This window comes from Mauremys mutica, chromosome 4 (genome assembly GCF_020497125.1).
Source record: "Mauremys mutica isolate MM-2020 ecotype Southern chromosome 4, ASM2049712v1, whole genome shotgun sequence".
In the NCBI taxonomy this organism is placed as follows: Eukaryota; Metazoa; Chordata; order Testudines; family Geoemydidae; genus Mauremys; species Mauremys mutica.
Window position 1 is genome coordinate 114,551,791 of NC_059075.1, and position 14,019 is coordinate 114,565,809.

Genomic DNA, 14,019 nt, shown 5'->3' on the forward strand with positions numbered 1-14,019 from the left:
GGAGAATAGAGGATGACTTGCAAAAGATTACAAGTGAGAAATGAAGACAAGAAGATTTACAGCCAGAAAGAACAGGAGGAAGGCCAGAGAATTGCACCAACACCAGGAAGAGTTTGTACAACCAACAGGCACATATGCTGATGCAGAAAATATATTTCCAGAGTATCTGCATAGAACCAATAACTTGGAAGATAAGTAGAGAGGTGGCTGCATAAATGGAGGTTACTTGCCTATAACCAGAGTTCTTCTAGATTAGCCTCTGCAATGTACGTGACTGGGAACTCCCTCCTAAGAACAGACAGGCCTGTCACCGGAGTGGATCTGGAGAACAGAAGGGTATGCTGTCTATTGGGAGCTAAAATATGGAATGCAGAGATGAGGCTGAAGAGGCTCCTAATGGGAGCAGGAAAGAATCCACTGATTGTCCCTCATGTGGGAACAAATTATACTGATAGATTCTCAGTGAAATGCATCAAGGAAGATTTCACCAGGCTGGGGAAAATGCTTAAAGATATGGATGCTCAGGTGATCTTCAGTGGAATCCTACCCATCCCTAGAAAGCACCAAGATTATAATTAGGGCCCTACAAAATTCACAGTCATGAAAAACGTATCACGGACTGTGAAATCTGGTCTTTTGTATGCTTTTACTTTATACTATACAGATTTCACAGGGAAGACCAGTGTTTCTCAAATTGGGAGTCCTGACTCAAAACGGTATTACAGGGGGATCAAAAGGTTATTTTAGGGGAGGGTCACAGTATTGCCACCCCTACTTCTGCGCTGCCTTCAGAGCTGGGCGGCGAGAAAGTAGTGGCTGTTGGCCAGGTGCCCAGCTCTGAATGTAGCACCTCGCCAGCAGCAGCGCAGAACATAGGTGGCGAGTTCCATACCCACGTGGTGCTTGGGCACCAGCAATATTCAGCTCCACCAAAATTTGCCCCCCTCCCCAAGTGTCCCGTGGCCCCGACTTGCTGCCCCCGCCCCCAACTCGCCTTTCCCGGGCCCCGGAGCATAGCATCTCTGTCTTTGTCTCCTCCATGCTGCTTCCCTGCAGCGACTGCTGCCACAGGGTCCTAGTGCCCTCCTTCTCCAGTGCCAGGGCAGACTGACTCTGAGCCTGCCGTTCCCCCTCAAACCCTTCCCTGTTCTGGCACCCCTCCCCCCTGCCCACAGTCACTGCTCCTGCCCCATGCTGGGCCAGGAGGTAGCCCCATCCCCCTACCTGCAGTGAGGCTACAGTCAGGGGCAACAGCACCCCACGGCACCCACCACAGGGAAGGTGAGGGAGATTCCTGGACCTGAGGGGGGCCCTAGGAGCACATGCAGTAACAGTGTGCTGCTGGGGGGAAAGGGGGGCTCCTCCCCCAGAGCTTGCTGCTGCCGCCAGCAGGGAAAGGGCTGGGGGGAATCCTCCTCTTTGTCCTGTCCCGGAGCAGCCTGCCTGCACCCCAAACTTATCCCCAACCCTGCCCCACCCCAGAGCCCACCCCCCCAGTAAGAGATTTTACCCTCCACCACACCCTCAACCCTCTACCCTAGCCCTGACCCCTCCAGCACCCCAAACATCTTATCCCCAGTCCCAGCCAGAGCCCTCACCCCCCACACTCTTACTCTCACCATGAGCTGTTCCCACACCCCAAACCCCACATTGCCAGCCCCCGACAGAGTCCTCACCCCCTACACTCCTACTCTCATGCTGAGCCTCTCCCACACTCCAAACCCCATAGCCCTCACCCCTGCACCCCATCCCTCTGCACCCCTCCCATCCCCAAACTCCCTCCCAGAGCCTGCACCCTGCACCCCAATCCCATGCCCCAGCCTAGGGCCTGCACCCCAGTCCTCCTCCCTCACCCAAACTCCCTCCCAGAGCCTTGGGCAGGTGGAGGGGTGGAGTTTGGGGTGCAGAGTTTGGACAGGGGCGGGTTCTGGGCACCACCAAAATTTCTACAAACCTGCCACCCCTGGTGCAGAAGTAAAGGTGGAAATACCATACCATGCCACCCTTACTTCTGCACTACAACTAGCGACGACTCTGCCTTCAGAGCTGGGCTCCCGGCCAGCAGCCGCCACTCTCCAACTGCCCAGCTCTGAATGCAGCACCACCTCCAGCAGCTGCACAGAAGTAAGGGTAGCAGAAATGCAACCCCCCCCCCTTACAATAATCTTGCAACTCACACACAACTCCTTTTTGGGTCAGGACTCCTACAATTACAACACCATGAAATTTCAGATTTAAATAGCTAAAATCATGAAATTTACAATTTTAAAATCCTATGACCATGAAATTGTCCAAAATGGTCCATGAATTTGCTAGGGCCCTAATTATAACGATCAATAAATGACTCAGACAATGGTGCTATAAAAAGGGTTTTGTGATGTTTGACCACTGGGAGGCATTCATGGACAGTCAACTGTTCTCATGGGATGGACTGCACCTGAATAAGGAGGAAAATAGATTTCTGGGATTGAGGTTGCCACAACTGATTAAAAAAGCTTTAAAAGAGAACATTACTCACCTTCTGCAATAAAGGGAGATTCTGGCACTGTGACACCCCATTCCCCAAGTTCCTTCTCTATTGCAGAGCCTAGTAATAAAACTCAAAAGCAGAGGAGAGAATGGAGAGTAATGGAGCATTCACAGGGACACACATCTCAAAGAACCTCCATTACTGCACAAGGTGAGTAATGTTCTCTTCTTTGAGTGATGTCCCTGTGGGTGCTCCACTTTAGGTGACTTCAGAGCAGTGCCCTCTAGTGGAAAGAGCAGGCTTTGGAGTTGAAGTTGTAGCAGATAAAAGTATGGTGTGCCCAAACATAGTATCAGAAGATGCAAGTTGTTGCAAAGCGCAACGCTGGGTAAATGTGCGTGGCGAAGCCCAGGTTCTGGCCCTAGATTTCTGTGATGGGAACATTATTAAGAAACACTATGGAGGCTGAGAGGCCTCTGGTAGAATGTATGCGGATCCCCCATAGGGGGTTGTTGTTCATGCTGGAGGTAACTAGGGTGACCAGATGTCCCGATTTCATAGGGACAGTCCCAATTTTGGGGGCTTTTTCTTATATAGGCACCTATTACCCCCCACCCCAGCCCAATTTTTCACACTTGCCCTCTGGTCACCCTAGAGGTAACACACTTTTATGCAGTCTGATATCCATTTGTATAGACTTTGTTTGGAAATGACGTTATATTTTGATCATTCAGTGATTGAACAAACAGTTTTGGAGACTTGCGAAAAGATTTTGTTCTATCAATGAAGAAGGCTATAGCCCTGAGGATATCCAGGGAGTGTAATCTGGACTGTCGCTTGTCCACATGTGATTTAGGAAAAAATGTCAGTACGTGTATCGGTTGATTGAGATGAAAAGATGAGACAACTTTAAGTAGGAACTTGGGATTTGGTCTAAGGGATACTTTATCTTTGAAAAAGATTGTGTAAGGTGGATCGGTCATGATTGCTGCCAGTTCTCCAACCCTCCTGGCGGATGGAATGGCCACTAGGAATGCAACCTTCATGGAAAGGTGTATCAGGGAGCTTATAGCCTTGGGCTCAAAAGGTGGGGGCATGGAGGACTAAGTTGAGGTCCCATAGTGGCATGAGGTTCTGAACTTCCAGGTAGGAATTGGAGAGACCCTTAAAAAAGCATTTAGGGAGCGGATGTGTAAATGTAGAGAATCAATCTACTTTATGATGGAATGCAGTGATGGCGGACAGATGTACATGTATCAAACTCATGGAGAGGCCCATCTGTTTGCGTTCCAGCAAGTAGTCTAGAATGAGAGGTAAGGGGGCTAACAGAGGTGCAGTCTGTTTGCATTGGCACCATGAGTTAAATCGCCTCCATTTATGTATGTACATGAGACGGATAGTTGCCCTACGGCTGTTTAAGCCATGCAGTAACCAAACTTTGAGATGAAGTCTCCAGGGATCTGGATGGATAACGTGACTTGCGTCCTGCGATAGCAGCGAGGTAGAAGTGAGAGTGTGCGTGGTGGACAGATGGCCATGTGCAGAATATAAGGATACCATGTTTGTCACGACCATGTGGGGACTATTAGGATCACTCTGGATCAGTCTTGTTTGATCTTGTGAAGCATGCGGGCTAGAAGCGGGGTGGGAGGGAAAGGGTATAGTAGGAGAGCATTCCACTTGATGAGGAAGGTGTCGCCCATAAAGTGTGGACCGAGTCCTGCTCTGGAGCAGAACTGGGGGCATTTGGTGTTTTGTGCAGTTGCAAAAAGATCTGTTGTTGGGAACCCCCCATGTTGGAAAAATGTCTAGGATTACCCATGTGTTCAACTCCCACTAGTGATCATGATAAAACTTCCTGTTCAGGGTATTCTGACAGCCAGGTTGGTCTGATGCCATAATATTGGCATTGTGCTTGATGCACCACTGCCAAAGTCGCATGGCTTCCACACAGAAGGAGTGTGATCATGCTCCCTCTTGTCTGTTTATGTAGAATCTACAAGCCACATTGTGCAGATTCTAATGGACAATCTTGTCTCTGATTAGCAATAAAAAGAGGGAGCAAGTTCCAAACCGCTCGCAGTTCTAGCAGGTTTATATGAAAATGGGACTCCACTATGGACCATCAGCCCTGTATAGAGTGTAGTTGCAGATGTGCTCCCCACCCTAGAATGTATGCATCTGTGGTGATAGTGAGCAATGGTGGTTTCTGTAGGAAGGGCACCCCTCCCACACCCAACGTTGTTCGGACTGGTCCACCATAAAAAGGAGTCTTTGATTGTATCCGCATGGTGAGGCGCTTGTTTATACTGTGCCTATACGGGACATAATTTGTCTGGAGCCTAGCTTGTAGACACTGTATAGTGATCTTACATGTCGGACAACAAACGTCGTTGCGGCCATGTGGCTTAGAATTTGTAGGCAAGTTCTGGCAGACACTTGCGGGCTGTTTTGCACTGTGGAGATCAAGTTGGTTAGAGTCAGAAATCATTTTGTTGGTAGGGAGGTAGTTGCCTCGAAGAAGTTGAGATCTGCTCCAATAAATTCCAGGTGTTGAACTGGTGTTAGAGTACATTTTGTATGTTTATCTGAAGGCCTAACCTGGTAAACAGAGTTCTTGTGTGTTCAGTGGACTCTATGGCTGCCTGTAGTGTTGGTGCTTTCAGCTGACTGTCATCCAAGTAAGGAAATATCATGATTCCCTCCCTGCGTAGATAGGCAGCTACTACGGCTAATACCTTTGAGAATTCCCAAGGCGCAGTGGAAAGGCCGAAGGGTAGAATTTTGTATTGGAAATGGTCCTGTCCTATTGCAAATCGTAGAAATTTTCGATGTGAGGGATGTATGTATGTATGAAAATATGAATCCAGGAGGTTGAGGGCTGAGAACCAGTCCCCCCTTCCTAATGCAGGGTTTATGGTGCCTAGTGTGATCATTTTGAATCACTGTTTTTTCACATATTTGTTGAGTCGCCGTAGGTCGAGGATAGATCTCCAACCTCCTGTTTTTCTGTGTGTGAGAAAATAGTGGTACTAGAACCCATTCCCTCTATACTCGGATGGTATGGGTTCTACTGCTCCAAGAGATATGAGGTGGGTTACCTCTTCTCACAGTAGATGTTTATGAGAGGGGTCCCTGAAGAGGCACGGGAAACAGGGGTGTCAAATATACCACTACGGGGAGCATAAAATCCCTCCTTTACCTGTAAGGGGTTAAGAAGCTCAAATAACCTCGTTGGCACCTGACCAAAAGGACTAATAAGGGAAGAAGATCCTTTCAAATCTGTGGAGGGAGGTTTTTGTTTGTGCTCTCTTTGTTGTTCTCTCTTGGACAGAGAGGGACCAGGGCAGGAAAAAAACATCTCCTAAAACCCTACCTGAAATAAGCATCCAAGATTACAAAAACTGTAAGTAATAGCAAGGAAATGTGTTAGATTATCTTTTGTTTTAGCTTGTGAATTTTCCCTATGCTAAGAGGTAATTTTATTTCTGTTTTGTAACTGGGAAGCAGAATCAGAGGGGAATCCTCTGTGTTTTAAATCTTTTTATTTACCCTGTAAAGTTATCTTCCATCCTAATTTTGCAGATGTGATTCTTTTATTTATTTTTTTTAAATAACATTCCTCTTTTAAAAACCTGATCGGTTTTCAGTGTCCTAAAAACCAGGGATTTGGTCTGTGCTCACTTTGTTAACCTAACAGTTGGTATATTATTGTCAAGGCCCCCTCCCAGGAAAAGGGGTGAAGAGGCTTGGGGAGATTTGGGGGGGGGGGAATAGGGCTCCAAGTGCCCCATCCCTGAATGTTTGTTTAAATCACTTGGTGGTGGCAGCAATACTGTCCAAGGACAAGGAAAGGAATTTGTGCCTTGGGGAAATTTTAACCTAAGCTGGTGGAATATAAGCTTAGGGGGTCTTTCATGCAGGTCCCCACATCTGTACCCCAAAGTTCAGAGTGGGGAGGGAACCCTGACAGGGGGTAAGTAGGGGGGTTGGAAGTAAGGGAGTTGGAGTAACCAGTTTGGATAATTTCTAATACCCATCTGTCTGTTGTAATACTATGCCAGATCAGGTAAAATGGAAATCAGGCGATCTCCAAATGTCTTGCAAGTTGTAGATGGTTCCAGCATTGAAAGAGACGGGTTATGGGGCCCTTAACCAGGGCTTCAAATTGGTTGTCTGGAAGTTAATGGCTAAGAGGTAGTATTCGAGGGAGCAGATTGCTGTCTCCTCAAGGTTTTCTGTTTTTGACCCTGATGATAGTAGTATCTATTGTGTTGTGCGTATGGAGGGGGTCAGAATCTTTGAGGGGCTTGATAACAGCCCTGTCATCTTTTGATCTTAGGTGTGTGGATGCCCAGAGATCGCAATGTCACCCTCGAGTCCTTAAGAGTGTGTAAAAACTCATCTGTTTTGTCTGCGAAAAGTTTGGATCCCTCAAACAATAAGTCCTCTATGGTTGAATGTACTGACTTTGGGAATCCAGATAGATCAGTGGTTCCCAAAGTGGGGTTCGCAGAATGTTACAGGGTGTTCGCAGAACGTTACGGGGGTTTGCCAGAAAAATTTCACTAATGGCGGCCAGAGGATCCTGGGCATTGGAAGCAGCAGGTGGGATCCGGTTGCAGGGCAGACAGCCTGAGCTCCAGGGAGAGTGGGGCAGGGCAGTTGGGGCTGGCAGCCCAGCCTTGCCCCAATCAGCGGAGGAGCCAGCAGCCCGAACCCTTGTGCTCCACGTGGGCTGACAGCCCAAGCCCCAGGAAGAGCAATGCCTGGCAGTGGGGAGCCAGCAGCCCAAACCCCCGTGCTCTGTGCTGTTCTGGTTATGAGTTGACCCTCTGTGATGATCAATTTGTACTTTTTTGTTGTTTGGAATAAAGTCAGTAAATTCAGAGAGACTTGTGTAGTTATTTTGGTCATACTTTGCCAGTAAGACTTCGTAGTTGTAAGACTGCAGCAGAATATGCTTAATTGTAAGGTCACAGCAGAATATGCTTTGTGGCCGAAAAGTTTGAGCCATTTCCAGTCTTTGTCTTATGGGATGTTTCTGTAGTTATGTTGTCTACCCCATTCACTGACTGCATCAATCACCAATGAATTTGGCATTGGATGCGAAAAGAGGAATTCAGTGCCTTTTGCACATAGTACTTTTTATCAGACATCTTACAGGTAGGTGGAATCGTTGCAGGGGTTTGCCAGAGCAACTTCACAGGGTCCATAATTGCATCATTCATGGGAAGGGCGATTTTAGATGAGGTTGATGTGTGTAATGTATCTACTAACTTGTGTCGAGATTCCTGGACCTCTTCCAGAGCGAGATGTCCAGTGAACTGACAACTCTCTTATAGAGGACTTGAAATTGTTTGGAATTATCATCTGTGGAGGGAAGTGGGGGCGTAATTGTGTTCTCTGGTGAGGATGAGGAGAAGTGGACTTCAGGTGGATCATCTTGGTCAGAGAATTCCTCCTCTGCTTCAGCCCCCTGTTCAGAGGTGCCGGGCAGTCCCTGTGGTGTTGGTAAAGGTGCTTGATGTGCTTGATGTGTGTCAGCTGTAGGAAGACTGACAGGTACCCACAACAACAACAGGGTGTATGTAGCCCATGGGTTCCAAAATGCCCATTGTCATCAGAATAGCATAGTGGGCATCCAGGGTTGCCTGTACCACAGTTGGTTTGGAAGAGTTGTAGGGTAGCCCTTGTACAGAGGGGCGTGCGTGATGGGAACAGCCACAGGGGAGAAATGTTGTGGAGAGCGCCCAGCTATCTACTAACAAGCTAACTGAAACAGTAACACACTAACAAACAAGTATAAACAAAACAAATTAACTATCATCAGTCTAATTACTAAGTAACAAGATTACAACACAGGAACACTATGTTGTTCTGTCTCACAAGAAACTGAGTGGTGGGGAGGGTCGCTGTGCCCAGGTAGGCAGGGGGAGTGGAGTGAGGTCACGCTGGGAGCATGCATACTCTCTAATGGACATTGCTAGTGAAAACATTATTAACTCCTGTACAGAGGCACATGGACACCATAAGTAGTATCCGCATGTGTAGTAATTTTAAAAACAACCGTAATTTCTTCTTTGAAGGGTCTCTGCATAGTCCCAGAAATGTCTTCCCATACCAAAAAGAGGGCAACCTTGTGGAAGGGGTAATTTTATCTAAGGATCCTATATAATATAAATATCTTTCAAAATAGACAATGACACCTTCTTTTGAGCTTTATGTGCTGCTGTGGCTTGGTCATCTCTACAACTTGACTCTCCTGGATGCAAACTATTAAGATGCTCTCAAATTAAAATCTAAGAATAATAGAATCACATATGAGAAACTTCAAAACACGTATAAGGCTCTTCCTTATTTATGATGCTTTTTGTCACACCACAAGATTCACTTCTCATGCCCTTCTTCTCTCTTATACAGTGGCCAGAAGGAACATGTGGTTCCAGTTCTGAGATCAGAATGTCATCTCTAGAACCCATTCAAATCCAGGCCTCTTTTGTCAGAAGTTTTTGGGGGAAGCTTTAGCTGCAGCTGTGGGAAAAAAACAAGTTTCAGATCTTAGCATGTTCCCTATGCTCAAAGAGATAAGGGACAGTCACTTTTACTTCAAGGTTAAGAATTTTAAGGGTTTTGGCAAAAATCATAAACAACTCTTTAGCTTCTTTCATTCCCTCAGAATGAAATGGACAAAAGCTTCCCTTATAAAACATTTGGTCTCCATCTATGTTTAGTTACATTGTCACTGTATCACTCACTATGGGTTCTAAAGACAAAGGTCAGTAAAGAATAGTTTGTTTTTTTTTAAGTTTGCTCTTGCCCTAAATATAATTTGGCTTCAATGACATTCTTGCGGAGGCTTTTGTTTTAGCTCACATTAACTTGTCTGAATCCAAAGCAGAGCTCCATAACTAATAGCACCAGTTATATTTGGAGATATATATATAGATATAGATAGATAGATAGATAGATAGATAGATAGATAGATAGATATGATGGAGTGTTTTGATAATTTTTTGTTGCTGTCCACCACATTCAATTTATAACTTCTGTTTTATTATTTTGGGGAGTCTTCCTCGATTGTTTACAAATGTTAGCAATTCATTTTTCCCAGTCCTCTTCCCCATTTTTGTTTTCAAGAATGTGATAAGCTAGAAAAATAGCAAGAGTGATGAAATACAGTATGTCTCAATTTCTGTACTGTGTGCAAGATTATTTAAATCTAAAAATATTCATACTTTCCAAACTGTTGGAAAAATTGACATACCAATGTTTTTCACAGAAGCCACAGAGAGGATAGGATCTGTTGTGCTAACAATGATTCCAAACAACATGCTCATGTGCCAGTTCCAGTTATACTTATTGATTTTATAAGTTAACACTCCAATTAAAGTACAATTCAGCAACAAGCCAGGAAATGAAAGTAGAAATATCTGTGAAGACAATTCATAAATGTATTATTAGATTTTAAAGTATTCGTAGATCCTATTGTATCACAAGATTATTCATTTTATATTCCCAGACAAAAACTATGTTAAATTGGATTTACGGTTGAGTGCATATAAGTAATTTAAAAGGTACAAATATTATTGAGATATTATAATTATCCCATAAATAAGCATTACAAACCCTAGGAATTTCAGAGTTAAGGTTAAATTAATAGAAATCCAAACATGTTAAGAAATTAAAATAAACAGTTTTTAAGGCATGTGAACAACCTTAATTCCTCTTTGTGCAGACACCCTGCAATAACCATACAATCACAAGTGGATAATATCACTGCTTGTAGTGCTGGATTACATTTAACTGATTTTTTTTTTAAAACAGATTTTTTTTTTAAACTCATGGCATCACTACAGGACAGGGTTACGGTTGCATGGGTGGCTGAATTGTGAATTGCTTTTTGTGTTATTCTGGCCACTTCAAATGATACCACCTATCACCTGCTTATTCTTTTAACTGTTCAAAGAGGTTTCCCATCAAGTAAATTGTTAATGGGGGCTGTTTTAACTATCCTTCAAGCACCTATAGTAGTTTTAAAAAAAATATTGTAAAGCTGGAAGTTTTAATTTCTTTACTAGACTTGCAAGCACGACTGCACTGGGATTTGAAGCAATAATCCGCATGTCAATATGAAGAACCCCCAATTTCCTAGTGCTATGGCAGGAGTTTGCCAAAACAACAAGCCTCTCTAACAAATTACCAATATTCAGCCTACAATCTGAAGTATTTAAGTGGCACTTCCTATACCCAGTCTGGTACCTTCCCCACAACATCCCTCAGACCCTGAACTGTGCACTAGAACCCAGGTGGTGTCTTCCCCTTCACCCTGCCATGTAGGTTTGAGAGAAAAGTGCAAAGGGGACAGCCAGAGACTCCAGCTAGTAGGGGCAGAATCAGTGACTGCACCTTTTTAGTTTTTTGAAGAACTTTCTACAGTTTTGACTGAACTTTTTTTTTTGCCCTGTTCTATTGTTCCAGCCCTCCTTCTCCTCCACAACCTCGTCACCTCAGCATCACCCCTCTAACCCTCTTCTCCCATTCCCCTTACTCTCTTCCCTTCCTTGAGCTTATCCTTCCTCCTAACTAAAGCCAGCAAAAGAAAAAAATAATAGAACATGATGTTTGCTGCCATCACATTGTTCACTCTGCTTGTGTGTTATACCCTTTCCCCACCCTTCGTCTGTCTTGTCTATTTAGATTGTAAGCTCTTCAGAGTGGGAACCATATTTTTGTTCTGTGTTAATACAGCATCTAGCACAATATGGTCCAGGTTCATGACTAAAGCAACTAACTGGTACAGTACTATAAACAAACTGTTAGGGTCTTTTAGGACTTGCAGACTTCCATGAGAAGATACATGTGCTTCTCAGGAGATGGCATATTGGGTTATGTCATGTACAATGCCAATTTGGTCTGTGCATGCTTTCAGCTACTGAAAATTGAAAGGGCATTAAAATATTTTCCCAACCACCACCAAACTGCAGGAATCAAAGATATTTTTTCCCATCAGGGGCTGGATAACAGTTTCTTTGTTCAGATTTCATTTTGTTTTCTCTAATTTAAACATTTCTGTATAATTTCTTCAGCCAGTTTCTAACTGTCAGCTTTCACAGAAGAGTTTATATCTGAACTGAAAAGGCAAATATTGAAGTGCTGATATACATACTGATCACTTTTTTTTTTTTAAAGTGAGGGTTGGGGAACATAGTCGATCTTTATCTATATAATAATTACATTAAAAAAACCTTGTTATAAGAACATTAAGACTGCACTCAAGAGTTAGGAAACGCCAAAATTAAAGTTACTCATGCAATCCTAATTCAGCTCCCTTGTGCATACGTATTACAATACAGTCTTTATTTACTAGCTCTAGTGTCCAAAATTCAAAAAACACCATCAAGCAGCCTGCAGGTACAGATTACAACCAGCTTAGTATTTACCATTCCAGGTGAGACATAAAGCAGGTGGCAACTGTCATATACTTAGGAAGCATTATTGACAGTGCTGGAGGATGCTTAAAAGATGTGGATACTTGCAAAGCAGCAGCTGTTGTCATATTTCAGGCCTTTCTGTGGACTCTGTGGGGAAGTCTGGACCCCAAGCAGCAGATCTACAGAATCGTGGCTATACCAACTCTGTTGTGTGGCAGCGAAATGTGAGCACCAAGCAAGGCCATAGAGCACTAAATTGACATTTTTGATTCTTGTTGTCTTCATCAGCTATTTCATATTAAATGACAGTTCAAGATCAGAAATAAGGATATTCAAAGCTGAACCCAGCAACCATATCCATCAGCACTGATTCAGTTTTGGCAGCTTTCTTGGCATAGACATATTATTAGGACGAAAGACCAAAGTGTTTACACCAAGGAAATGCAGCTACACCACCAGCAATCAAGTGGCAATGAAAAAGGTCTGATGGCATGCTAAGATTGCCAACAATGGACATAAACTGCATATCAAGCATGACCACCTTAATGACTAGCTAGAGATCCATTTGGGTAGTGGGCTATCTGCAAGAAGGCTAAGTCCCCTTGGGATCTGCTACAATGATGACAGTGTGTCAAGAAGTATGTTGATAAATTGTAAAGGGTTCTGAGAAGAGCCACAAAAATGATTAAAGGATTGGAAAACATTTCTTACAATGATAGACTCAAGGATCTCAATCTATTTAGCTTGGCAAAGAGAAGGTCACGAGATCACTTGATTGCAGGGGGAAAATATTTGATAATGAGTTCTTCAAACTAGCAAACAAAGGCATAACATGATACAATGGCTGGAAGTTGAAGCTAGACAAATTGAGACTGGAAATAAGGTGTAAACTTTTAACAGTGAGGGTAATTAATCATTGGAACAATTTAACAAAAGTTGTGGTAGATTCTCTATCACTGGACATTTTTAACTCAAGAATGGATTTTTTTTAAAAGATGTGCTCTAGTTCAAACAGGAATTATTTTAGATAAGTTCTGTGGCATGTATTATATAGGAGGACAGACTAGATGATCATAGTGGTCCCTTCTGGCCTTCAGATGTATGAATCTATATGATTACATCCAATATTTTCCAGACTCTACCTCATACAATGCACAGGACGGACAGCTGTTCATTGAATGGGTAGCTAGTCAATATTTCTTTTTTATTCTCATCATTCGGGGTGTAACGCCATACATTGTTTGCTGCACACCATCCAAACCCTGCATTGAATATAATTACTAATTTCCTCATTGGCTTTTCTACAGTGGTGTCATCATAGACCTGGTCTACTCTGGGGAGGGGGAGGAAATTGATCTAAGACATGCAACTTCAGCTATGAGAATAGCGTAGCTGAAGTCAACGTATCTTAGATCAAATTAAAATTACTTACTTCACGTCCTCGCAGCGCTGGATCGACAGCCGCGGCTCCCCCGTCGACTTTGCTTCCGTCTCTCGCACTGCTGGAGTTCAGCAATCGATGGGAGAGCGATCGGGGATCGATTTATCACATCTACACTACACACAATAAATCGATCCCCGACAGATTGATCGCTACCCGCCGGGTAGTATAGACATACCCAGAGTATCTTAATATTTTACAAATGTTAATGAACCTATCTTCACAAAACCCATGAGATGAGGTGAATATTATCCCCATTTTACACGTGGGGAAACTCAGGGACAGAGATTAAAAACAAAATTGTCAAAAACGTCAGCTAATTTTGGGTGCCCAATGAGATGCCTAGAGCTTTATTTTTTTCAGTGTACTTAGCATTTTATAGCACTTATATCTTCAGAGCACAGCTCCCATTGACCTCACTTGCGAGTTCTCGGCACTTCAGCAAATCAGACCCGTGTCTCATGCTGGGTACTCAGAAAATGATGAATACACCATGGACATCTATGAAAGTTTTGGTTTAAGTGATTTGCCCTGCATCACAAAGAAGCTCTGGGGCATAAGCAGGGACAGAGTCCAGTTCTCCAGTGTGACATTCAACTGTCTTAACCATGAGGCAATCCCTTCTCTTCCTGCAGTTCCCTTCCTCATTCATCACACTTTCCAACCTCTGCAAC

The 14,019-nt window shown here is 43.9% G+C and overlaps 1 pseudogene; it reads right to left on the reverse strand.

Moving 5' to 3' along the window:
* LOC123369017 overlaps window positions 1-14,019 on the reverse strand; it is a 322,921-nt pseudogene that overhangs the window by 283,197 nt on the left and 25,705 nt on the right.